A 25945-nucleotide genomic window follows, 5' to 3' on the forward strand; every position below is an offset into this window, starting at 1 on the left:
GGAACACCATCACCTACTGTGGACTGTGCAAATGGATGGTCTAAATGAGATAAGAGCTGATTAGCCAGGCTCTGGGAGGAGGGTGTGCTCATCACCTGCTTGCTCTTAGACAAATTCTTGAAGCTTTTATTCCTCTTCTCTATTCTGTATCTCAAGGAAGGCAAAAGTAGGCAAGGCACTCCCCGAGGCAAAGAACAAAGTGAAAGCGCTTGCTTTTCTAGATAGCTAGACTGCAGTAATTGAGAAAAGGTTGTATTGGCACAAAGACAGACATTTAAACACATGTTACAGAATTGAGTCCAAAATTAAAGATTTGCACTGTCATCACTCGATTTACAGCGAAGTTGTTACATTGTTGGCACTCACTAAAAATTGAAGCAGAAATTGTCTTTAAAAATTATGCCTTATGGGAAAAAAGTAAAAACAGAGGATAAAGTGGCTGACAAACATATAAACTTACTCAACTTCATTAGAAATCAGGAAAATACTAAATAAAACCACAAGGGTGGAAGAATGTACTTAGCATTGGCAAGGATATGAAGCAATAGGAACTCTAACATATGCTTGGATATGAATGTAAATTGGAACAACACTCTGGAAAACTGCTCAGCATGTCTGTGTGAGTTGAACATTCACATGCTCAAAGACTCAGCAGTGCCAACCTTAAGTGTATACCCCATGATAGTTTATACACTTGAAAGTGTATTTAAGAATGTGGGGAAAAGAAAGATCAGATTGTTACTGTGTCTGTGTAGAAAGAAGTAGACATAGGAGACTCCATTTTGTTCTGTACTAAGAAAAATTCTTCTGCCTTGAGATGCTGTTAATCTGTAACCTTACCCCCAACCCTGTGCTCTCTGAAACATGTGCTGTGTCAACTTAGGGTTCAATGGATTAAGGGCTGTGCAGGATGTGCTTTGTTAAACAGATGCTTGAAGGCAGCATGCTCCTTAAGAGTCATCACCACTCCCTAATCTCAAGTACCCAGGGACACAAACACTGCGGAAGGCCGCAGGGACCTCTGCCTAGGAAAGCCAGGTATTGTCCAAGGTTTCTCCCCATGTGATAGTCTGAAATATGGCCTTGTGGGAAGGGAAAGACCTGACCGTCCCCCAGCCCGACACCTGTAAAAGGTCTGTGCTGAGGAGGATTAGTATAAGAGGAAGGAATGCCTCTTTGCAGTTGAGACAAGAGGAAGGCATCTGTCTCCTGCCCGTCCCTGGGCAATGGAATGTCTCATTATAAAACCCTATTGTATGTTCCATCTACTGAGATAGGGGAAAACCGCCTTAGGGCTGGAGGTGGGACATGCGGGCAGCAATACTGCTCTTTAAGGCATTGAGATGTTTATGTGTATGCATATCTAAAGCACAGCACTTAATTCTTTACCTTGTCTATGATGCAGAGACATTTGTTCAAGTGTTTATCTGCTGACCTTCTCTCCACTATTATCCTATGACCCTGACACATCCCTCTCTCTGAGAAACACCCAAGAATGATCAATAAATACTAAGGGAACTCAGAGGCTGGCGGGATCCTCTGTATGCTGAACGCTGGTCCCCTGGGTCCCCTTATTTCTTTCTCTATACTTTGTCTCTGTGTCTTTTTCTTTTCCAAGTCTCTCGTTCCACCTAATGAGAAACACCCACAGGTATGGAGGGGCAACCCACCCCTTCATAAGAATACCATGCACTTCATCATTTGCAATAGCTAATGAAAACAACTCAGATTTAGAAGTAATCAGTAAATGAAGAAACCACAGCCATATGCATCAATGTGAATGAATCTGACACATGTAATACTGTGTGAAAGGAAAGGTTACATACGGGATGGTTACATTTACATAAAGTAAAAAAGGCATGCAAAACTAAACCACAGTGTTTAACGATAAAAATCTAGTAGTGCTTATAAAGAAAAAGCAAGGATGTGAGGACCATACAAATTAAAATTGAGATTACTATTAAGGGAAAAGGAGGGAGGAGTTACGACTGAAAAAGGGCACTTAGGAAATTTTTGTAATGCTGACGACAATGTTCTATTGCATGACAATGTGTATGCATTGTTCACTTTATCATAATTCATTAAATTGACATTAGTTGGTTTTGTACATCTAAGTAAATTTTTTAAAACAATGATTACTATAACTTTGTAGTATAATTTGAAGTCAGATAATATGATGCCTCCAGCTTTGTTCTTTGTGTTTAGGATGGCTTTGGTTATTCTGGTCCTTTTGTGGTTTCACATTCCTTTTAGGATTATTTTTTCTATTTCTGTGAAGAATGTCATTGGTATTTTGATAGACATGGCATTAAATTCTTAGGTTGCTTAGGGTACTACAGACATTTAACAATATTGATTTTTCCAATTCATAAACATGGAACAGCTTGCCATCTTTTTTGTGTCCTCTTCAGTTTTTTTCATCTATTTTTATAGTTTTCATTGTAGAGATTTTTAATTTGGTTACGTTTATATCTAAGTATTTTATTTTATTTATTGCAATTGTAAATGAGATTGGTTTCTTGGTTTCTTTTTCAGATTGTTCGTTTTTAGTATATAGAAATGCTACTTCTTTTGTACATTGATTTTGTATTCTACAACTTTACTGAATTGTCTATCAAAAGATGAATGGATAAAGAAAACGTGGTACACAGACACAGTGGAATATGATTCAGACACTAGAAGAATGAAATCTTGTCATATGCAATGACATGGATGGAAGTGGATGACATTGTGTTAAGTGAAATAAGCCAGGCACAGAAAGACAAGTTATCACGTGTTCTCACTCATATGTGGGAGCTAAAACGTAAAAATGGAACTCCTGGAGATAGAGAGTAGAATGATGGTTACCAGAGGCTGGGAAGAGTCGTGTGGAGGGAGGGATAAAGAAGGGTGTGTTAATGGGTAAAATAATACAGTTAAACAGAAAGAACAAGATCGAGTGCGAGCTTGTCCAACTGCCTTGTTTTGTTGTTGTTGTTTTTCTGTTTTGTTTTGTTGTGGGCTTTTAGCAGCCTGAAGCCATGATTTTTAGTTTCTGTCTCCAGTGATATGCAGAAAAGAGGAATGAGAAAGAGGCTTTACTTGCCCAATCATAAACTGAAACTAAGAACCCATGACTGTATTTTCTCCCTTAGCTACCCCTGATAGTGTATGGCAGCACAGCAGGGCAACTATAGTTAAAAATAATTTATCATATATTTTGAAATAACTAAAAGAGTGGAATTGGAATGCTTCTAACACAAACAACTGGTAAATGTTTGTGGTGATAAATATTCCAATCACCCTGGTTTAATCATCATACATTATATACTTGTATCTAATTACCATATAGATCACCAAATATATACAACTATTTTGTATCCATAAAAATTTTAAAAAATCAAAAGCCAAGTAAAGGTTTAAAAAAAGATTAAAAATAAAATATAGGCAAGTGAATGGCCAATCATGTAATTTCCCAAGGAATTCCTGCAGAGATTCATCATTCAGGACCCCAAGAAATTAACTGAGAGGTTGGGGGGGCCACATAAAACAGGGCAAATCAAGCCCATTGTCTTGGAAGCTGTGAAATTCCAAACGTGAAAAGAAAGTGCCAAAGAAAAGACTATTCTAAGTTCATGGGTGCTGGTCGCATCATCCTGTTAAATATTTTACTTAAATCTTAGGCTGAAAAAGACCCAAGTAACTCAACTTCAGCTTTTGAAAGATGACTCAAATTCACTCTCATGGTGTTGTTAGAAATCTTACAACTTTTCTCAGTCTTCATTTCCATCTGCCAACTTCTTGATTATTTTCCTTCTCCTTCTGCCCCTCTATCTGCTTTGCCTTCCTTCTTGGTTGTCAGTAGAAAAAGGAAAATAATAGAGTAGATGCAAAGTTGGTATTAAAAATTGAATCATTAAAAAAAAAAAAAGCAAAAGCAAGCAAACAGTGCTGGGGTATGATTAGTGACACGTGAGCCCTCTTAGATGTAGAATTCTCTGAGAAGCATCCAGCGTATTTTCCCAAGAAAGGTTGACTTCCTTGAAAAGACCTTTTAGAGAAGTTTAGAGGGGCACATGACCATTCCTGGAACAAGTGTAATTTTCGTGGGTAATTATTTTCAAAGAGGAAATATTTTTCTAGTATGGAACCGAATGCAGAGAGCCCTAGTAAGTTGGGTCTAATGACAAGCAATGTGAATAAAATGTATAAATGTTTAATTTTGACTCAGAGAAGCCAGATGCAAATTTCCTGTGTCCTCAGGCAGTGCAAATACTGATCACTTATATGATTACTTTGAATACGGGTCAACTTTTGGTTTAAGAAAACATAGCTAAAATATTAAATATTTATGAAACAGAGTTATTGCAGCAGGAGGCTGAGAGGCACGTGGAGGAGTGTGTAGCTGAGTCATGACCGTGGTCGCCTCCTGTCAACTGCTTCTCCAATATTTCTCTTCTGGCTACTGGCAGGGTCGGGGGCAGGGCAAGTTCATTTATTATCTAGGGAAAAATAATGCCAAATGTGGATATTCTCTGAATCAACTGAGACTGAAACAGATGGATTTAAAAAGCCAAGCATTTGGGCAATAGTGCAAATTGCTTCAATTAGTTTGTTTGTATGAACTTATGCTGTGGCCCATCCTTCCTTTGGCTGTGAAAGGAGAGGATAATGACATTCTCTGACACTGGTTTGCTCATTAAAACACCATAAATCTGGAGGGAGGAAAAAAGCTGTCAACCATCACTGTAAGATTTCGAGCTCACAGGTACAATTCTAATCCCCTTTCTGTAGGGTCATCTGCAAATTCTGCTGAACAGGCAAAGGGAGTTTGTTCCTGCCTCATGGTAAATTTGGGAAGGGGAGTCATTGTCAATAATTTAAAATGGGCATAAGGAGGTCAGATTTCATATACCTTTGTTAGTACATATAGTATACACACATACACATAAAACTGCACATGTACATTTATGTATGTTAACATATACATATACAAATATATACATATGTATGTGTTGTGCACACTCTACACACATGAATATGTGTGCATATTTATAGCTATGAATATGTGTTCACACACCCGCACACTCACACACTTTTGAGTTGGCACAATGTGATGGATCGAATAATACCCCTAGACAGGGATGTTGCTTGATGTGATGTTTGCTGTGGAGTGTCCCAGTTCTCAGGGGAGCTGTGAGATCCAAGCCTGGCATGGCCTTGCTCAGAATGTGCACTTCTGCTCCATGGTGTTCTCTCGAGCCTGATGAGAAAATCCAGCATTCCCTGACATGGTGGCACATTAGCCTCTGGTTTTCTTGCAGAGACTAACAGTTCCAGTCAAGATCTTGGGGAGCTGCCTAGGAGGCTTCCTCTTCGAAAAGCGAGACTGTGCCCTTGCTGCCAGCCATGGCAAGAGTGTCAAATGTGGGGACATGTTGGCTAATGACAAACCATCGAAGTCCGTTGTGTTGTGTGAACAATGATGTGTATCAGCACATTCAGGAAGGTCCTAAGTTATGGCTGCTGCACTGGCCTTCCCCAGAGGAGATTGGGAACCTGCTGGATTTATCTGGACCTCCCCACAGCATAGCTAAGCAAGACCTGGTGTTCTATTTCCCTGGACATCACTTTCTCACTCTGAGCCATTCTGCCCCTTTATCCCTGGGCAGAGATCAGAGGTGGGAGCTGAGTGGGTCTGGAGCCTGCTGCATTATGAAGCTTCTCTGTTCCTGGGTGCACGTCAGGGCACAACACATTCTGTCCCTTGTCAGAATGCTCTGGAGCTTTCAGCACAGCCCCTCGTCTTCTCTTAAGAAATACGACAGCCTCTTTAACTCCGCATCTGCTTTCAGCCTCTCAGAAATGTCCCCATGGTTGATGAAAAAGCCAAACACCGTTATATATTTAAAGAGGTTTTTTTCCTGAGCCAATATGAGTGACCATGGCCTGGGGTACAGTCTCAAAAGGGCCTGAAAATGTGTGCCTGAGGTGGTTGGGTTATAGCTTTTTAAAATATATTTCAGGGAGACAGAAGTTACAGGTGAAGGCATAAATGAATACAAGGAAGGTGTACACTGGGTCAGCCCAGAAAGGTGGGACATCTCCCAGGTAGGAGTGAGGAGCGGGGTTTACAGGTCATAGGTGGGTTCAAAGATTTTCTGATTGACAGCTGATTGAAAGAGTTAAGCTTTGTCTAAAGAGCTGAAGTCAGTAGAACAAAATGCTTGAGTTAAGACAAGGGAGGTTGTGGATGCCAAGGTTCTTGCTATGTAAATAAAGCTTCCAGGTAGCAGGCTTCAGAGAGAATGGATGGTAAATGTCTCTTTTTGGATCTTAAAAGGTGTCAGACTCTTAGTTAAATCTCTCAGTCTCTCCTAGATCTGGGAAAGACCTAAAGGGAAGGAGATTCTCTACAGATGCAAATTTCCCCCACAAGAGACAGCTTTGTAGGGCCATTTCAAAATATGTCAAAGAAATATATTTTGGGGTAAAATATTTAGGTTTCCTTCAGGGCTTGTGATCTGCTACCTGTCATGTGATGCTATGCCAGCGTCCAGTTGGAATTAGGCATTTTATTGCCACAGAGTGTCAGTTTGTCAGTCTTAAGATCTCCATCTTAATATTCACACTGATCAACTGTGCATAAACCCCAAAAGGGAGAAGGTAGAATGAAGCGTGTCCAACCTCCCTCCCTGTCATGGCATGGCCGGAAATTCAGTTTTTCAAGTTTCTGTGGGGTTCCCTTGGCCAAGAGGGGGTTTGTTTGGTTCATTGTGGGGGTTAGGATTTTATTTCTGGCTTATGCCATGGTAAGAGACACATGTTGTCTAACCTTCCTTCTAGATGTGAATGTGTCCACGTGAGATCCTTTGTCACTCAATGAATTCTAAACATGGTTGCCCTAAATTCCCTGGAATGTGTGGTCCCGTGGGGGATTTGGGATTTTTCTAGGGAATCCTTTTGTGAGATTATAGCTTTTTACCTCTTCCCTCACTGTCCTGATAAGATTCCTGATTTCCCACAGTCTTAGCTTTGTGTGCACCCACTGCTCTGTTCACTCCTAGTTCTTGCATCTTTCTCTTCTTGATCCTCCTGCAGCGTAAGGTCTTTCTGTGGCAGAGCTGCTTTCCTCTCTCCAGTGGCCACTCCTTGCCTAGTGCTCAGAGCCAGTGGGGCCACCATCATAGGTCTGGTTGTTCCTGGGCACCCTTGACATAAGTAACTTCATCTTAGAAACAGATTCCATTGTACATTTCATAGGGCACTTTTCCAACAAGGACAAGACGTTTTGCTTAATAAACCAATACAAGATAAAGACTGTACCCAGCCAGATAAGGACACGAAAAAGCAGCACACTCTTCCACTATCAGTCCCCACCAGAAGACTCTGTGACCATAAAAGAGCAGAGTTTCGGCAACTTGAAGCAGCTCTTCACTGACACTGTCTTGCTGTCACTTGCGATCAATGCTGGCATCTGCTGACGAAGGCTCTGACACATCAAAGACTCTTCATTGCAAGACCGATGGACCCCCTGGCCCAGACCAGAAGGCTGTTTTCCTCTTTGTCACTCTCCCTGGACTGGTTTGTTAACCTTTTTTCCTATCTCTTTTCTCTTGATGTTAATTTTACTTTGTTTGTTTGTGGAATATTTAATCTAGAATATTTATATATTGATGAAGTTGACTATCATGTATGGTTTGCAGTGTTGAATGACTCATGCGGTGGTTTGAGCCTGTGTGCCTGTGGTTCTCACTACCGAGTGAACAGGAAGTACTAAGCAGAATTACCTCTTAGGGAACTCCTCATAGTTCATGGCTTTTGTGATTGAAATAGTGTCAGTAAAAGTCTGATTTTGTGGAAAGACACAACTGTGTGTGGAGCTGGTTATCTCTGACTTGGCACAGCTCACAAGATGGGCTGAGAATGGGCTTTATGTCCTGGTGAAGGGCCATACCCCTAAACCCCACTGATCACCTGTCTATATTCTCGGTCCATGTAGAGTCTGGACACTCCAGGGAAAATCTATTCAATGTTCTTCAATATAATGCTAATTACAAAGTCCTTTAAGAAATCTTACCTCCTTTCCTAATGGGCTGTAACAAGCAACTGATTGAAGCAACCCTAGAGTGACCATGTGTGCAGTTAGCATCTGAAGGGAAGAAAGCCTCTGCTTTGGATGTGGACCGGTCAGGTCACTATAGCTCCAAATTGCTCAAGTGACCGTTCTCCATTGCTGCAGTAACACTCCCAGGAGGGTATGGGAGATGAGTAGGGGTGTTCTGGTTGTCACAGGCCCAGGACTCTACTGGCATTTAGAGACCAGAGGTTAAGGATGTTAATAGTCTACAATGCAAACCAGTCAGTTCCATGGAATGAGGACTCCCCGCTCCCAACGCATCACTCCCGCTGTGCTTGGATCTCTCCCTATCTCACCCTTATTCCACTCCGGCTGCTTCAGTTATGAAGCCCGGGCTCTGAGCGTTCACCAGGCATCAGCCACATAACCAGACTCCATCTGGTTCTGCCCTCATTCCATTAACGGACTTTCTGGAAGGATCAGGTTTCCTCCAGACAGCCAGGAAATTATCTGCTTCTCCCAAGTCCAGGCTGGTGTTTCAAAAGCTGCCGAGTTCTCTAATTTCCCAGCCCTGTCCCATGCCTCAAAGCCAGGCAGGTGGTATTTTCCTGGAGACAGGTGAATGGTACCCAAAGTGCTGTTTTTTACTTGCCAATGTGAACACTTGAATCTGACTTGCCTGACTCTTTATAAGTGAAATGCTTGCTGAGTTTTCACAGAAGATCCATAATCAAAGCAGATCTCATCTTTTCCGTGGGCTGTGGTTTCCTTCACGTACACCACCAAGTTCGACTGGAGTTTGGAAATATCAAAGAGCTGGATTTACAGGTCCTTTGGCAAAGGATAAAAATCGTCCTATATGTAAATAAGACTTGGAATGAGGGAAAGTGCAATGGAAGTGTTGTGACTGATACACTGGTTAGTTTATAAAACCTCATAAATGCTCGCAAGTCTATGAAAAGAAAAGTGGAAAGATTTTCGAGGGGAAAAACTAGAACTTCAAGAGTAAGATGCCCTTACAAAGAACCAGTTATGCCATTTAAGATTTTAAAAATTCGTTTGTCACAGAAACATGCTGCACACCCTCTCATAAACATTTTAGAGATCGTGGTGGATTTCTATGGATGTATCAGTTTAACATGACTTGCACATTTTAATGCTGTGCAGGAGGCTCTTACTCTGTGAACTCTGAGTCAAATCCCTCTTCCAAAAGATCAGATCACACACACCCAGGCCCCCCATTCAATACTATCACTGTCAGGACCAGGGACTGCCTGTTGAGGAGAGAGCTGACATGAGTATGTTCCATGATGAATGAAAGGTACGGTGAGTTTTAAGCTCAGCTGCAAAACCGTAGCGTAATTACTGGAAGTCAAGAATGTGACTTCCTCCCTTTAATAGTCTTCGTTACTAGGACTTCATGTTAATGATCTAAATGTTCTTAACTTCCTATTTTGAAATGATTTCATATTTATAAAAGTTTGCAAGAATAGCACAAAGAACTGTCATCTACTCTTTACTCAGATTCATCTTTTTTTATATTTTGCCACATTTACTTTATTAGTATCTCCTTATTTTATTAATCTATAAATTACTGATATAATGTTAACCAATTATTTGTCTGTTTTAATTTATTTCTTATCAAATGGGTTAAAATCCTTTAATATCCTTATTGTGATGCTCAAATTGTCTCATGTGTGGTCAGTAAACAGCCTTTTATCCTGGTTTCCCTGTGCTTTGACATGCTCCCAACACTTTTTGATCACATCCTTATTTTCTTACACAAAAATATGTTGCAGGCTTAACTTATTTTCCTGACTCAGCCTAGGAATTAGTCACTTATCTAAGTGACTTATTATTTTAGTGGGAGACAGTATTTAGAAACAAAGATCTATACACCAGTGGGCTCATTACTAATGGTGTCATTCATTTCAGGTCTCTAAGCAAACAAAATAAGAAACGCACATACCTGCCTGTCTGTCTTTCTACTTATATTTATGTCTGTGTCTATAAAACCATGAGTTCATGCTTATAACTCTGATTCCCATCCAGTATAATGGAATTCTTCCCAGCCTTGCTACATTTCATATTTGTCTCTCCCTTTGCCAACAGTGAGAAACCTAGCACCCAACGTCATCATGGTATTTACCATGTTGCAATACAGAAAGCATTTGGAGAATTGCTAATCTATTCCACTGTGAAAAACAACCTGCTGAGAAATGCTGCTTCCACCCAGCAACCTGCTGCCTTGAATAACCAGAAAATGAAATAAGATACATGAGACAACCATTTCCAACCTTAAACAATAGTCAGCACAGGAAGAAAATAACACTGGAAAGACCGGAAAGAAACTAAGCCAGCCATACAATTACATAGCTTACTGCTTGGAAGAAATTTCCAGGCCGTGAAAGGAGCCGGGCACATTCCTCAGCCCCGGGCTCAAAACAAACAAGCCCAGTACAAACACATCCCATCCTCCCATCCCACCACATATCGCCATATATCTCTCAAACTTCGTGAGCCCAGTACAAACACCACCAGGAAATTCTCCAATAAGGAGACAGCCGTTCAAAGTTTTACTAAAAGAGCGGGAACCAAAAGAATTCCTTTGTTCCCCTGTAACTTTCAGGCTATAAAAAGCAAACACTCGCGTTGTTCAGGGCCCTCTTGTATGCTGTGGAATGGAGGGACCAGGTTCGAACTTGTAGTAAAGATCCTTGCCGCTTGGCTTTGACTCTGGACTCTGGTGGTCTTCTTTGGGGAACTAAAGGTCTGGGCTTAACATCTGGGGGCTCGTCCGGGATTCCCCAAGCCCACCAGACCCCTGGTCAACGGATCTGCTAGGATCGATCTACTGATAGGTGAGCTGGCTCGTCTCCGTTTGTCTGTCTGTGTCTGTTCTGAATCTGAATCTGTGACTCGCGAGGTCTGAAACTGGAGCTGGCACAGTCCTGGCGGACACGCTATAGGACGGCTAGCGGAGACCGGTGGGAGATGTCCCCTGGCTCTCATCTGATCTAAATTGCAATCTGAACTGCCCCGGTTTGGCGGGCAGCAGCTATCTCTGATCTGGGCTGCCCCAGCGCGATCGCGATCCAGGCAGCTAACTCTGACCCGGGCTTCCGGTGTGCGCTTGCAATCTGAACTGCCCCAGTCTGGCGGGCAGCAGCTATCTCTGATCTGGGCTGCCCAAGCGCGATCGCGATCCAGGCAGCTAACTCTGACCCGGGCTTCCGGTGCGTGCTTGCAATCTGAACTGCCCCGGTCTGGCAGGCAGCAGCTATCTCTGATCTGGGCTGCCCCAGCGCGATCGCGATCCAGGCAGCTAACTCTGACCCGGGCTTCCGGTGCGCGCTTGCAATCTGAACTGCCCCGGTCTGGTGGGCAGCAGCTATCTCTGATCTGGGCTGCCCCAGCGCGATCACGATCCAGGCAGCTAACTCTGACCAGGGCTGCCAAAGTGTGCCTGCGATTAGATATCATTAATAAGTCAGATCAGATTTCCTTTACAGGGATTCTAACCCACATTCCTTTACAAGAAGAGACTACAAATTATTACAGGATGGGTAATACCCGGAGCACTCCTCTATCTCTCCTTATGAATAATTTCAAAGAAGTTAGAGCAAGGGGCCATGATCGGTACAGAAATCAGGAAAGGAAAGCTAATTACTCTGTCGCTCCGAATGGCCTGCCTTTGATGTGGGGTGGCCACCCGAAGGGACCTTCCGACTTGCTGTCATCACTAGGGTAAAGTCCAAGATTTTCCTACCTGGGCGTGCGGGCAACTTAGATCAAATCCCATATATCCTCATATGGCAGGACCTTGTTGAGAACCCGCCTCCTTGGCTGTCCCCTTTCCAATTAGCCTCTGAACCCTGTAAGGCACTGGTTGCTTGACCACTAAAATCCAAGCAACCAACTGCCCCCACCCCATCCTGTTCTACCTGACAGCGGGGACCCACTGTTCACAGAACCCCCTCCGTACCCCTCCGGGCCCCAGGCCCCAGTCCCCTGGCCGAGCTGCGGGAGGGAGCAGGCGGATGGGAGGCGGCCGGCACACACGGGCCCGCTGAAAGGGAAAGTAACTTTGAAGGGCCGGCAGGGCGGACGCGAGGGCGCACTTCGCGGACTAGCCCCCCTCAGTCGCCTGACTCCACGGTGGCTTTACCCCTTCGGGAAATAGGACCCCCAGATGACACAGGAATCCCCAGGCTCCAATACTGGCCATTCTCCACCAGTGATCTGTATAACTGGAAGACTCAGAGTGCTCGGTTTTCAGACAACCCCAAAGATTTACTGGCTTTACTGGATAGTGTCATGTTCACCCACCAGCCCACTTGGGATGATTGTCAGCAGCTCCTCCGAATCTTGTTCACCACGGAAGAGCAAGAGAGAATACAGATAGAAGCTAGAAAGCTGGTCCCGGGGGACGACGGTCAACTGACCGCCAACCCCGACCTCATAAACGCAACCTTTCCTCTGACCAGGCCGGTGTGGGACAACACGGCAGAAGGTAGGGGACGGCTACACCTTTATCGCCAGACTCTAATGGCAGGTCTCCGGGCAGCTGCTCGGAAGCCCACTAATTTGGCTAAAGTATATTCTATTCTGCATGGAAAGACAGAGAGCCCAGCTACCTACTTAGAAAGATTAATGGAAGCTTTTAGACAGTACAACCCCATAGATCCAGAGGCTCCAGGAAGTCAGGCAGCTGTTGTAATGTCTTTCGTAAATCAGGCAGCCCCAGATATTAAGAGAAAACTCCAGAAATTAGAAGACTTGGAGGGAAAGCGGATTCAGGACCTCCTTCAGATAGCCCAGCGGGTTTACAATAACAGAGATACTCCAGAGGAAAAGCAATTTAAGGCCACTGAAAAAATAACCAACGTCCTGGCAGCAGTGGTACAGAAAGAGCATCTACAGCCAGAGTACACCCAACCTAGGCGGCCCCCCCGGCATGATAATCTGAGCAAAGACCAATGTGCCTACTGTAAGGGGGCTGGCCACTGGGTAAGAGACTGCCCCAAAAAGAAACCACGAGGACAGGGACCCCCTAGGTCTACACCCGTACTAGTCACTCAAGACGAAGACTAGGGAAGACGGGGTTCGGACCCCCTCCCCGAACCTAGGGTAACTTTGCAAGTGGAGGGGTCCCCAGTCCAGTTCTTGGTCGACACGGGATCACAGCACTCGGTCTTAGTTAAAACTCATGGGAAATTATCCTCCAAGTCCTCGTGGGTACAAGGGGCCACAGGAGTTAAGAAATACCCATGGACAACACAAAGAACAGTAAATCTCGGAGCCAAGAATGTAACCCATTCTTTCCTGGTCATCCCTGAGAGCCCCTGTCCCCTATTGGGGAGAGACCTGCTAACTAAAATGGGAACACAGATCCATTTCCTCCCTGAGGGGCCCGTCGTGACCAACTCCCACAATCGACCCGTGTCCGTCCTGACTATAAACCTAGAAGATGAGTACCGGCTCCACCAGGAGAAAGCGGCCCCTGACCAGGACATAGCAACCTGGCTTCAGCAATATCCAGAAGCTTGGGTGGAAACGGGGGGCTTAGGTCTAGCAAAACACCGTCCTGCCTTATTTATTGAACTTAAGCCTTGGACAGACCCCGTGCGGGTACGCCAATACCCGGTGTCCCTAGAGGCCAAGAAAGGGATTGCCCCGCATATCCGCCGGCTCCTTGACCAAGGGGTCCTTCGCCCATGTCACTCACCTTGGAATACTCCATTGTTGCCGGTACGAAAACCTAATAGTGGAGAATACAGACCTGTACAAGACTTAAGAGAAATCAACAAGAGGGTTGTGGACATACATCCAACTGTGCCTAACCCGTATACCCTCCTAAGTACCTTAAACCCTAAACATCAATGGTACACTGTTTTAGATTTGAAAGATGCTTTCTTCAGTTTGCCTTTAGCCCCTCAGAGCCAAAAGCTCTTCACCTTCGAGTGGAATGACCCTGATAGGGGCATAAGTGGCCAAATGACATGGACCAGGCTGCCGCAGGGATTCAAAAACTCTCCTACCCTGTTCGATGAGGCCCTCCATGAAGACCTGGGTGAGTACCGACATAAACACCCTGAAATAATTTTACTACAATATGTTGATGACCTCCTAATTGCTGCTGAGATCCAAGAAGCTTGCATCCAAGGGACCAAGGGTCTCTTACAAGCTCTGGGGAATCTAGGCTACCGAGCCTCGGCAAAGAAAGCTCAAATCTGTGAGCCAGAGGTAACATATCTAGGGTACCTGCTTAAGGGAGGGCAGCACTGGCTAACAGATGCCTGGAAACAAACTGTTCTGCAGATCCCCAGGCCATAATCCACCCGACAAGTGAGAGAATTCCTGGGGTCGGCGGGATTTTGCAGACTATGGATACCTGGGTTCGCAGAACTGGCTAAACCCTTGCATCAGGCAACACGGGGGCAACAGCCATTTAATTGGACAGACGAAGCCGAGTTGGCCTTCCAACAGATTAAAACCGCCCTACTCTCCGCGCCTGCACTGGGACTACCTGATGTTACCAAGCCCTTCCACTTATACGTGGATGAGAATAAGGGTGTCGCCAAGGTGGTAATAACTCAGAACTTAGGCCCCTGGCGGAAGCCAGTTGCCTACCTATCAAAGAAGTTAGACCCAGTGGCTGCCGGGTGGCCCCCTTGTCTCTGAATGATTGCGGCCACGGCTCTGATGGTGCAAGATGCTGATAAACTTGTCATGGGGCAAGAATTGCGGGTCGTTACTCCACATGCCATCGAAGGTGTACTCAAACAGCCACCTAATCGATGGATGAGTAACACCCGGCTCACCCACTACCAAGGACTACTACTAAATCCTCTCAGGATAATTTTCCTGCCCCCAACGACCTTAAACCCTGCCTCGCTGCTGCCCAACCCGGACCTGGACGCCCCACTCCATGACTGCACCAAGATACTAGCTCAGGTGCACGGAGTTCGAGAAGACCTGCAGGACCGCCCACTTCCTGACGCCGACCTTGTCTGGTTCACTGATGGGAGCAGCTTCATGCATCAAGGCCAGAGGTATGCTGGAGCAGCAGTAACTTCAGAGACTGAGGTAATCTGGGCGGAACCCCTGCCCCCGGGGACATCGGCCCAGAAGGCCGAACTGATAGCGCTCACCCAAGCTCTTACCTTAGGGGCGGGGAAAAAGCTGACAGTATATACAGACAGCCGATATGCTTTTGCCACGGCGCATATACATGGGGCCATTTACAGGGAGCGAGGGTTACTGACGGCTGAAGGAAAAGAGATAAAAGACAAGCAAGAGATCCTAGCCCTGCTAACAGCCCTATGGAGGCCAGAAAAATTAGCCATTGTACATTGCCCAGGGCATCAGAAACTAACTACTCCAACTGCTCAAGGCAACTTTCTGGCAGACCAAACTGCAAGGAATGTGGCAAAGGCTCCCAGCCAACTCCTTGCACTCCAGCTCCCTGACCCGGGCCCCCGGGACTTGCCATATTTCCCTGAATATTCAGAACAAGATCTCCAGTGGATTGACAAACTTCCCCTGAAACAAATCCAGAATGGGTGGTGGACTGATACTAATGACCAAACCATCCTACCAGAAAAATTAGGACAACAGGTGTTAGAACACATCCACCGAACCACCCACCTGGGGGCCCGGCAGATGATAGACCTGATCAGACGCTCCAAGCTCAAAATCAGACATATAGCTGAGACGGCCAGCAGTATCGTGACAAGTTGCAAAGTCTGCCAGCTTAACAATGCATACCCCCAATCTCAAGCTGCAACAGGAACAAGGCTCAGGGGAACCAGGCCCGGTATCTACTGGGAAGTAGATTTTACTGAAATAAAGCCAGGAAAGTACGGGTACCGGTACTTACTTGTCTTTGTAGATACTTTTTCAGGGTGGACTGAAGCATTCCCAACCAAAAGAGAAACTGCTCAGGTCGTAGCAAAGAAAATTCTGGAAGATATCCTTCCCAGGTATGGCTTCCCCGTCCAGATAGGGTCAGATAATGGGCCCGCTTTCGTCGCTAAGATAAGTCAGGATTTGGCTTCCATCCTTGGGGCAAATTGGAAACTACATTGCGCTTACAGGCCCCAGAGTTCAGGACAGGTAGAAAGGATGAATCGGACCTTAAAAGAGACCTTAACTAAATTGACTATAGAGACTGGCGCTAATTGGGTAGTCCTTCTCCCCTATGCTCTGTTCCGGGCCCGTAATACCCCCTACAAACTGGGCCTTACCCCTTACAAAATCATGTATGGCAGACCTCCACCCCTGGTTCCTAGCTTAAAAGATGATCTGCTTAAGTCTGAAACAGAAAATGTCTCTGAATTCTTATTTTCCCTACAAGCCTTACAGAAAATTCACCAAGAAATTTGGCCCAAGCTGAAAGAGCTATATGAGACCAGTCCCCCACTGACACCCCATCCGTACCAGCCGGGAGACTGGGTCCTGGTTAAGCGACACCGACAAGAGACCCTAGAGCCCAGGTGGAAAGGACCGCTCCAAGTACTCCTGACCACACCCACCGCCCTGAAGGTAGAAGGCATTGCGTCGTGGATCCACTACACCCACGTCAAGCCAGTGGACCCAACCTCCGACCTTCTGGGGCCAATCACGGTGGTGGCTGAAGCACCGGACACGTGGACTGTGGACAGAGCTAAGAACAACCCCTTAAAACTCACCCTGCGCCGGCAGCGTAGCTCACTGCAAACATGCAGTTAGGTAGTCTAACTCTAACATTAGTCGCCCTAGTGGCCGCTGGGGAAAACATAAAGCCAGCTCCTAATCCCTTTGTCTGGAGATTCTGGCTTTATGAAAACCAAACCCACCCTGGGCAACCTCATAAGCCCGGGAAATTAGTGACCAGTGCAGATTGCCCCTCCTCAGGGTGCAATAGCCCAATTTTACTAAATTTTACCGATTTCCCAATAGCCAAACTAGTGGCACCAATAATATGCTTCGAGTATGATCAGACTAAATACAATTGTAAGCACTATTGGTGGCACCAAAGTGCCGGCTGCCCTTATAACTATTGTAACATCCATAAATACCAATGGTGGGGTGGAAAAGAACAGATAGATCCCAGATGGCCCTTCCATCGCAGACGAGATAGAGACCTTTCATATACATGGATAGTTAGAGACCCCTGGAACTCCCGCTGGACCACGCCTCAACACGGGGATGTATACTACTCCTCCGCCTCCACATGGCCTAGCAGTCACCTCTATCTGTGGTGGGGTCTAGTGCAGGTACGGCCCCTGGTCCATGGAAATATCCAGCGACAAGAAAACCGCCTGACACAAGATTTACGTCCTTTTTCCTGGTTAAAATTATTGGAAGAAGGATTAGAACTTGCCAACCTTACAGGACTTCACAGCCTGTCTGGCTGCTTTCTGTGTGCCACTCTAGGGCGTCCACCGCTAACCGCTGTCCCCCTGCCATGGGGATCCTCCACCTCTGCCCAAGCTAACAACTGCCGAAACCTCTCATATGCCCCTATCCCTAACATGCCACTATACCTAAACCCCAGTCAAGAAAAGTTTCCCTACTGTTTCTCAGGAACTAATTCCAGCCTCTGCAGCATCACTGCAACACCCCCTAATATCACCTTAAGGGCTCCGTCAGGCATATTCTTCTGGTGTAATGGAACATTATCTAAAAACCTATCAAGCCCCTCTGTTACCAACCTACTGTGTCTTCCTGTCACATTAGTTCCCCGGTTAACTCTACTTACTGCCGGCGAGTTCCTAGGGTATACCGGTAACTGGACTAGTGCTGTTATTCACCCAGACCCTAGACCGAGACCTGCAGGAGCCATATTTCTCCCCCTCATTGCAGGAATCTCCCTCACCGCATCCTTCATGGCAGCCGGACTGGCTGGGGGAGCCCTAGGTCACACCCTCATAGAAAGTAACAAGCTGTACCAACAATTTGCCGTTGCTATGGAGGAGTCAGCTGAGTCCCTTGCCTCCCTCCAGCGGCAGCTCACGTCCCTAGCACAGGTAACCTTGCAGAACCGGAGGGCCTTAGACCTACTCACTGCTGAAAAAGGGGGTACGTGTATGTTTCTAAAGGAAGACTGTTGTTTCTACATAAATGAATCAGGGCTTGTGGAAGACCGGGTCCAACAGTTACGCAAGTTAAGCACAGAAGTAAGAACACAGCAGTTTGCTTCAGCTGCAGACCAATGGTGGAACTCATCTATGTTTTCTCTGTTAGCCCCCTTCCTTGGACCCCTGCTGAGTCTACTATTTCTGCTTACCGTAGGACCTTGTGTTGTTAACAGAATTTTGCGTTTCGTTAGAGAAAGGTTTGACACTGTACAACTCATGGTCCTCAGAGCCCAATACCAACCTGTAAACGCTGAAACAGAATCAGACTTATAAGACCCAAGATTGGCTCTAAAAATACCTAAAAAGAAAGGGGGGAAATGAAAGGAGCCGGGCACATTCCTCAGCCCCGGGCTCAAAACAAACAAGCCCAGTACAAACACATCCCATCCTCCCATCCCACCACATATCGCCATATATCTCAAACTTCCTGAGCCCAGTACAAACACCACCAGGAAAGTCTCCGATAAGGAGACAGCCGTTCAAAGTTTTACTGAAAGAGCGGGAACCAAAAGAATTCCTTTGTTCCCCTGTAACTTTCAGGCTATAAAAAGCAAACACTCGCGTTGTTCAGGGCCCTCTTGTATGCTGTGGAATGGAGGGACCAGGTTCGAACTTGTAGTAAAGATCCTTGCCACTTGGCTTTGACTCTGGACTCTGGTGGTCTTCTTTGGGGAACTAACGGTCTGGGCTTAACAGCCGCAGCACAGAAAAGGGAATATCAAACAGAGACCAGCAATTTTGCTGATTTGAGTAGACAGAGACTGTAGCTTTGAGAGGCCAAGGCAGCTAGAATTTGCAATGCAGACTACCAGAGATAAGGGAACTGCAGGGAGAGTTCCGGAGATCTACAGGGGGTCCTCTCATATCTTTGCCTCAATATTAATCTGTGGCCGTGTGTGGCTAAATCTCCACTGGGAAAGTAACCACTAGAAAACAGAAGTACAAAAGATTCCTAGAGTTCACACACGTATAGTACATTTTATACCGTCACCAGCAAAATTAGAGAGAGTAATGCATGGGTGTTGGGCAGAGATCATGGAAGGATGCTGCTTTGGAAGGTTAGAGTAAGCTAACCCTAGATGAGAGGCTGCCGTGGATCTTCTGCCAAAAAAAGCTGACAAGTGGACTTCAAAAGAATAGGCTGATTGTAGGCAGTATCACAGAGCGCTAGACCAAGCTTCTACATTCCCTGAAGCGATAAACAGCACTCAATAGCATTAACGTTTATAATGCCTGGCATTCAACGAAGTACCGTTTATACAAAATAAGCATAATAATAAAACCCATAACCAGGAGAAAACTCGGTTAATAGAAACATACCCAGTAATAACAGAGATTATGGAATTTGCAGATAAAAGCATTAAGACAGAACACACACACACACATTTGTTCAAGATGTATAGGAAAACATGAGCATGATGGCAAGAGAAATGTAATATGAAGAAAAAAATCCAAATTGAGCTTCTGGAGAATAAAAATACACACTGTGAAATAGAAAGTTAGCAGATTACACGGTGAACACACACACACACAGATTAGTAAACTTGAAGATATAACAATAAAACCTAAACAAAATGAAGCACACAGGAAAGATGGAAAAAATGAACAGAGCATCAGGACTTGTGAGAGAATATCCAGTGGTCCAAAACAAATGTAATCATCCTACACACAGAGAACAGAGAAGGGGGTGTAGAAAAATTATTTGAAGAATATTAAAAAATTTTGAAATTTGTTAAGAACTATAAACCAATAGATTCAAGAAGATGAACAAACTTCCAGCAGAAGAAATATGAAGGAAACAACACGGAGTCACATATTAATCAGATTGCTGCAGAAAGAAAATCTTAAAAGCAGTTTACATAAGAGGAACACAGAAACATATTACATAATTATTTAGGCGTCATTGTCTTAATCCCTTTGCTACAAAGGGATACCTGAGGTTTTATAATTTATAACGAGAAGAGGTTGACTTGGCTTACGGTTCTGCAGATTGTACAAGAAGCATGGTGCCAGCCTCTGCTTGTGGTGAGGCCTCAGGGAGCTTCCACTCATGGTGGAAGGTGAAGGGGAGCAGGCATCACATGGTGAGAAGAAGAAAGAGAAAAGAGGAAGGTGCCAGCCTCTTTTTGACAAATCAGATCTCGAGGTTGACCAATAGAATGGGAAGTCCTTTATTACCATGAAGACAGTACCAAGCCATATATGAGGCAACTGCTCCCATGACCCAAACCCCTTCCACTAGGCACTTCCTCCAACACTGAGGATCAAAGTTCAATATTAGATTTGGTGGGGAGAAATTCCCAAACTGTTTCAGTCATAAAGATAAGAATGGCAGCATACTTTGCATCAGAAAAAAATGCAAGCCAGAAGAAAATGGAATGACATCTTTAAAATACTAAAAGTAAAGTATTCTGAAATGAGAATTTTATAACGAATGAATACATCTTTCAAAAATGAAAGTGGTCTTTTGCTTTTGAGTATGAGGGACTAAAGCTCTAGCCGATAACATCCTCCTTCAGGAAACAACTATAAACCCAGAACGCAATACAAAGAAACATTTCTACTCAAATGTGCTGTGCTAGAAAGTAAGCAGAGGTAGTTAAGCTTTACTAAAAGCAGTAGGGGAGGACTCCTTACTTAAGGGGTGGAGACGTGGATTATGAATCTATGAGGTTTAGCCTATGCTAAATGCAGTCTGCCTAGCATGCACAGTGGCAGCACAGTCTCACATGGAAAAACCTATAGCCTTTCTGCCTAGGAAACCAGAAAGTCAATCTGAGACACTGCAGACACTGCAGAGAGCAGAGAAATTGTTGAAGAGGCAGAGAAGGGATACTCCACCCTCTCTACCCACAACTCTGATTGACCTGTGTATTAGTCTGCTCTTCCATTGCTATAAAGAACTACCTGAGACTGGATAATTTATAAAGAAAAGAGGTTTAATTAGCTGACAGTTCTGCAGGCTGTGCAGGAAGCATGGCTATGGAGGCCTCAGGAAACTTACAATCATGGCAGAGGGTGAAGGGGAAGAGGGCACATCTTCACATGGCTGGAGTAGGAGGAAGAGAGAGAAGGGAGAAGTGCCATACACTTTGAAACGACCATATCTTGTGAAAATTCACTTAAGGAGAACTCACTGTTTTGAGAACAGCAAGGGGGAAATCCATCCCCTTGATCCAATCACCTCTCACCAGGCCCCTCCTCTGACATTGGGATTACAGTTCGAAATGAGATTTGGGCAAGGACACAAATCCAAACCATAACAATCTGAAACACACATGTGCAGAGCAGACTCATGCAGCTTAGCTAGAAGCAAAGTATCTGAATGAAGCTATCCCAAGATAGAGAGTTTAAAGTTCAAACTCAGCCAAGAAAATTACTTGCCAAAACAAAGAGAACACAGGTTTTCAGAGAAAATAACAGAATCCAGAATGCCAACACTTCAATACTCACAATTTCTAAAATATAGTCCAAAGTTAAATGACATATGAAAAAACAAGAAAATAAAATACATTCTGAAGAGGGAAGAAAAGATAAATAATTTAGCAAGAACTCAAATGACAATAATGTTAAAACTATATTTTAAAGAGGTTGTTATAATTATCCTAAATAAAGGAAAACAAGACGTATTTTAATTTTGCCTGCATTTTATTTATTCTCTAATGCTCTAACTTTCCTTTTTTTGTTTTTTGAGACAGAGTTTCACTCTTGTTGCCCAGGCTGGAGTGCAATGGTGCAATCTTGGCTCACTGCAACCTCATCCTCCTGAGTTCAAGCAATTCTCCTGCCTCAGCCTCCCGAGTAGCTGGGATTGCAGGCATGTGTCACCATGCCTGGCTAATTTTGTATTTTTAGTAGAGACAGGGTTTCCCCATGTTGGTCAGGTTGGTCTCAAACTCCTGACCTCAGGTAATCTGCCTACCTTGGCCTCCCAAAGTGCTAGGATTACAGGCATAAGCCACCATGCCAGCCAATGCTCTAGCTTTCTTTATGCAGATCTGAGTTTCTGGCCTGTGTTATTTTCCTATTCTCTGAAGAACTTCTATTAATATTTCCTACAAAGTAGGTCTACTGGCAACAAATTCCCTGAATTTTTGTTTGCCTGAGAAAGTCTTTATTTCTCCTTCAAGTTTGAAAAAATAATTTCAGTGGTTACAGAATTCTGTGTTGGTGATTTTTTTGTTTCAGCACTTTAAACATTTCATTCTACTTTCTTCTTGTTGACGTGGTTTCTAAAGAGAAGTCTGATGCATTCGTATCCTTGTTCCCCTATAGGTAAGATTTTTTTTCCCCTCTGATGTCTTTCAAGATTTTTTCTTCATCTTTGAATTTCTGAAGTTTGAAAACGATATACCAAGATATACATCTTTTGGTATTTATTCTGGTTGGTGTTTCTGAGCTTCTTGGTTCTGTAGATTGACAACTGTTGATAAATTATCCGTCATTATTACTTAAAATGTTTCTTTTGTTCTTTTCTCTGTTTCTTCTCCAATATTCTTGTTATATATTTTGTAATTATCTTACAGTTATTACAAATCCTCTCTCATCTTCTTCCTTCTTTTTTCTTTTTGCATTTCAGTTTTGTAAGTTTCCATTGATATATCTTCAAACTCACTGATTCTTTCCTCAGCTACGTCCAGTCCGCTGATGGGCCATCAAAGGCATCTTCACTTCTGTTACAGTGTTTTCTGTTTCCAGCATTTCCTTTGGATTTCTCCTTAGAGTTTCTGTCTCTCTGCTTACATTACCCATCTGTTACTCATCTGTTCCTGCATGCTGTCCACAATTCCCGTCAGGGAGATCGGCCTTCAGTGTGAGTCTTCCTGTGTATCTGGCTGGTGGTGAGGCTGTGGTTTTGGTTTGCTGTAGCTGTAGATGTCAGAGGCTGTTGTTTCCTCCTGTGGCCTTATTCTTGTCTCTCCCGTTGTCTTGAGGCTTCCCTAGAAACTCCTTCAATAGAGCCTGGGTCTTACAGTTCCTTTAGCTGTAGTCCCATCATTACAGTCACCCTGCTGACGTGGGGGAGAGCTCTTCTGTAGTCCTGTGATTAGATCTCAGTCCTTTAGTGAGACTCAGGGACATTTCTCCTCCCCAGTTCAGTTAGGATTAGGCTCTGGTGAACCCCATTCAGGCTATGGTGAAATTGTTTCCCTTGTGGGTAGGCCTTGCTAGGGGAGCAGCGGCTCTGTGCGTAGTTCATGGATATTTTCCCCTTCTCCTGTGGGAAGTAGTAGGAAATTTTTCTCTGTCCTTTACAGTGAGAATAGGGTTCCTGAAGTAAGACATACAAAACTGTGCCCTCCTCCCAAAAAACCTGCCCCCACTGATGTTTTTTATCTCTCAAATTAGTCATATTTCTAATTAAAGATCTACAGAGAAACAGAAAGTCTCAGTAAAGAAATAGATACAATAAACATGAAAACTCCAGTACTGAAAAATTAAATTTTTGAGAGAAAATATTCATGAGATGGGTGTAAAGCCAAATGAATATGACAGATAAAAGAGTAATTGAATTTGAAGCTATTAATAGAATTATCCAAGAAAAAAGCAAATGAAACATTTTTTCCTTTTTTTAGTATTTTAGATAAGGCCTGAATGATTTGCTAGATTATATCAACAAGTTCAAATGCATATAATTGGATTGCCAGAAGCCGAGAAAAGAAATGTTTGAAGATAGAGTGTTCAAAAACATTCTATACCTGATATAAAACAGGAAGATGCTAACTGCACATCAGGAAAGAAAACCACAAAGACACCCATGCAATCCCTATCGAACTGTTGAAAGGCAAATATAACAGGCACATCTTGAAAGTAGCAAGAGAAAAATGACATCTTAGTCACAACTACGATGCAATTAAGGGTTGGTGCCTTGTCAGAAACCACTTAGGGACAGAAGAAAATAGAACATCTATAAAGTGCTGAAAGCAAATACGTAAATAAACAAATAAAAAACTCTATTTAGTGTTCTAGGTATAAACAATATTCAGAATTCTGTATCTAGTAAAAGCATTATTCAAGTATTAAAATAAAACTATTTTTGATAAAGGAAAATTAAAAGAATTTGCTTCCAGGAGAATTTGTTGTAAGAAATGCTGACATAACTTATTCAGTCTGAAGGGAAATGTCACTAGATAGAAAATTGGATCCTCCAAAAAGAATGAAGAACATCAAAAATGGTAAATATCTTATGTGCATTTCAAAACCCCATAGCATCATATACACGAATAGTGAACTTTGCTGTAGGCAAATTTGGAAAATTAACCTGGATATTGATCCCAGGATGGGATGCAGACTGTGGCAAATAGATCTAACGTTATTGTAACCAAACAAAGCAGATCTGGAAGCCTGCCACAGGCTGAGTTCAAGTAACAAGAGCGAGGTCTGGTGGAAAGAAAGCAAATTTATTAACCAAAACTAGCACAGAAGAAGCAGCCAGATTCCCATCCAAAGTAACCGCTTCGATTTTTAGGGGGAAGGCACGGGTTTTTAAAAAGGAAAAACTTGGTAAGGAAAGCATGAGGAACTGGGCTGAGTACAATGTCGCTGTGCCTCGCTTTGGTGGCTATCTTGGGTCCCAGTTCACCAGGAGTGCAGGCTGGCATCATCTCAACAATGGCCGGGCTGTTCATCAGCCACCTTGAAGTCATCTCTGAAACTTGCAGTTTCAGGCTTGGTCTGTGTCAAGATTAGCCACTGGAACTTCTAAGAAGACACACAGTTAATACTAACATACAGTTAGATAGATGTGAAGGGAGTATATACGGCGAGAAAGGGAGGGATGTGGACTCTAATTTAAGGCTAAGAAAAAAGGCTTCTGCAGTTTGCCCCAAGGTTATATCTTGAAACTCAAGAGAAAGGAACAAAAATGTTTAAAATGCATTTTGAAGTTAATCTGCTTGGTTACGTTATCACAAATGTGTGGCATGTCCACACTGAGCATGGTGAGGAAAAAATAACTAACCTCCCTAATTTGGAAAATGGTGTTTTAACTGGATACTAGAAAGCTAAAGACAAAAAACAAACAAACAACAAAAACAACCAAAAAAAAAACAAAAACAAAAACAAAAACAAAAGAAACCACCCAAGCCCACAACTGTACATAAGCACTGTTGGTAAACTTGTTTCTCACATGGGCACAGTTTAGCCGTTCTAAAGCAGCCCACGTGCATACTAGGGTTGAATAAATAAGTAAATAAATTGTAGATAATGGGAGCTAAGTTGACAAATAAGTCAGGAGGAAAGCCTGGGAGAGCCCTATGGTAATGAAGAAGCGCTGGGAACATCTCATGGACTCAGGCTTATCTTAACGTATGTACACATAGATACAGAACTAATCAAGGAACGTGAAACATTCGAAAAGATAAATCATGGTGTGCTGAGAACCACTTAACAACCAGCTCTTTAAATAACCTGCCGTCCGAGATGCAGATGCAGAGTGCTTGTCCATCTTGGTGTTGCAAATATTTCCATGATGGCCAATTTCAAGTGACCAGCACAGTGTCGCTCAGTGAGGAGTTGGGGAGCAATGGGCACAGTTGGCACCCGCCAGCCTGGGCGAGCAGGCTCCAACACAGCACTGAAGCTGCACCACGTGCTGGGTCCTAAGGCCTCAATAAATCTGAGAGGGTTGAAAAAGTAAAGAGCATATTTTCTGAACACAAGTAAATGATATAAGAAATCAATACAATTTTCAAAATTTTAGAAATTAAACATTCTTTGCATGTGTGCATGTCGAAGAAAAAATCACAAGAGAAATAAGAAA

Source organism: Pan troglodytes, chromosome 8, assembly GCF_028858775.2.
Source record: "Pan troglodytes isolate AG18354 chromosome 8, NHGRI_mPanTro3-v2.0_pri, whole genome shotgun sequence".
NCBI lineage: Eukaryota > Metazoa > Chordata > Mammalia > Primates > Hominidae > Pan > Pan troglodytes.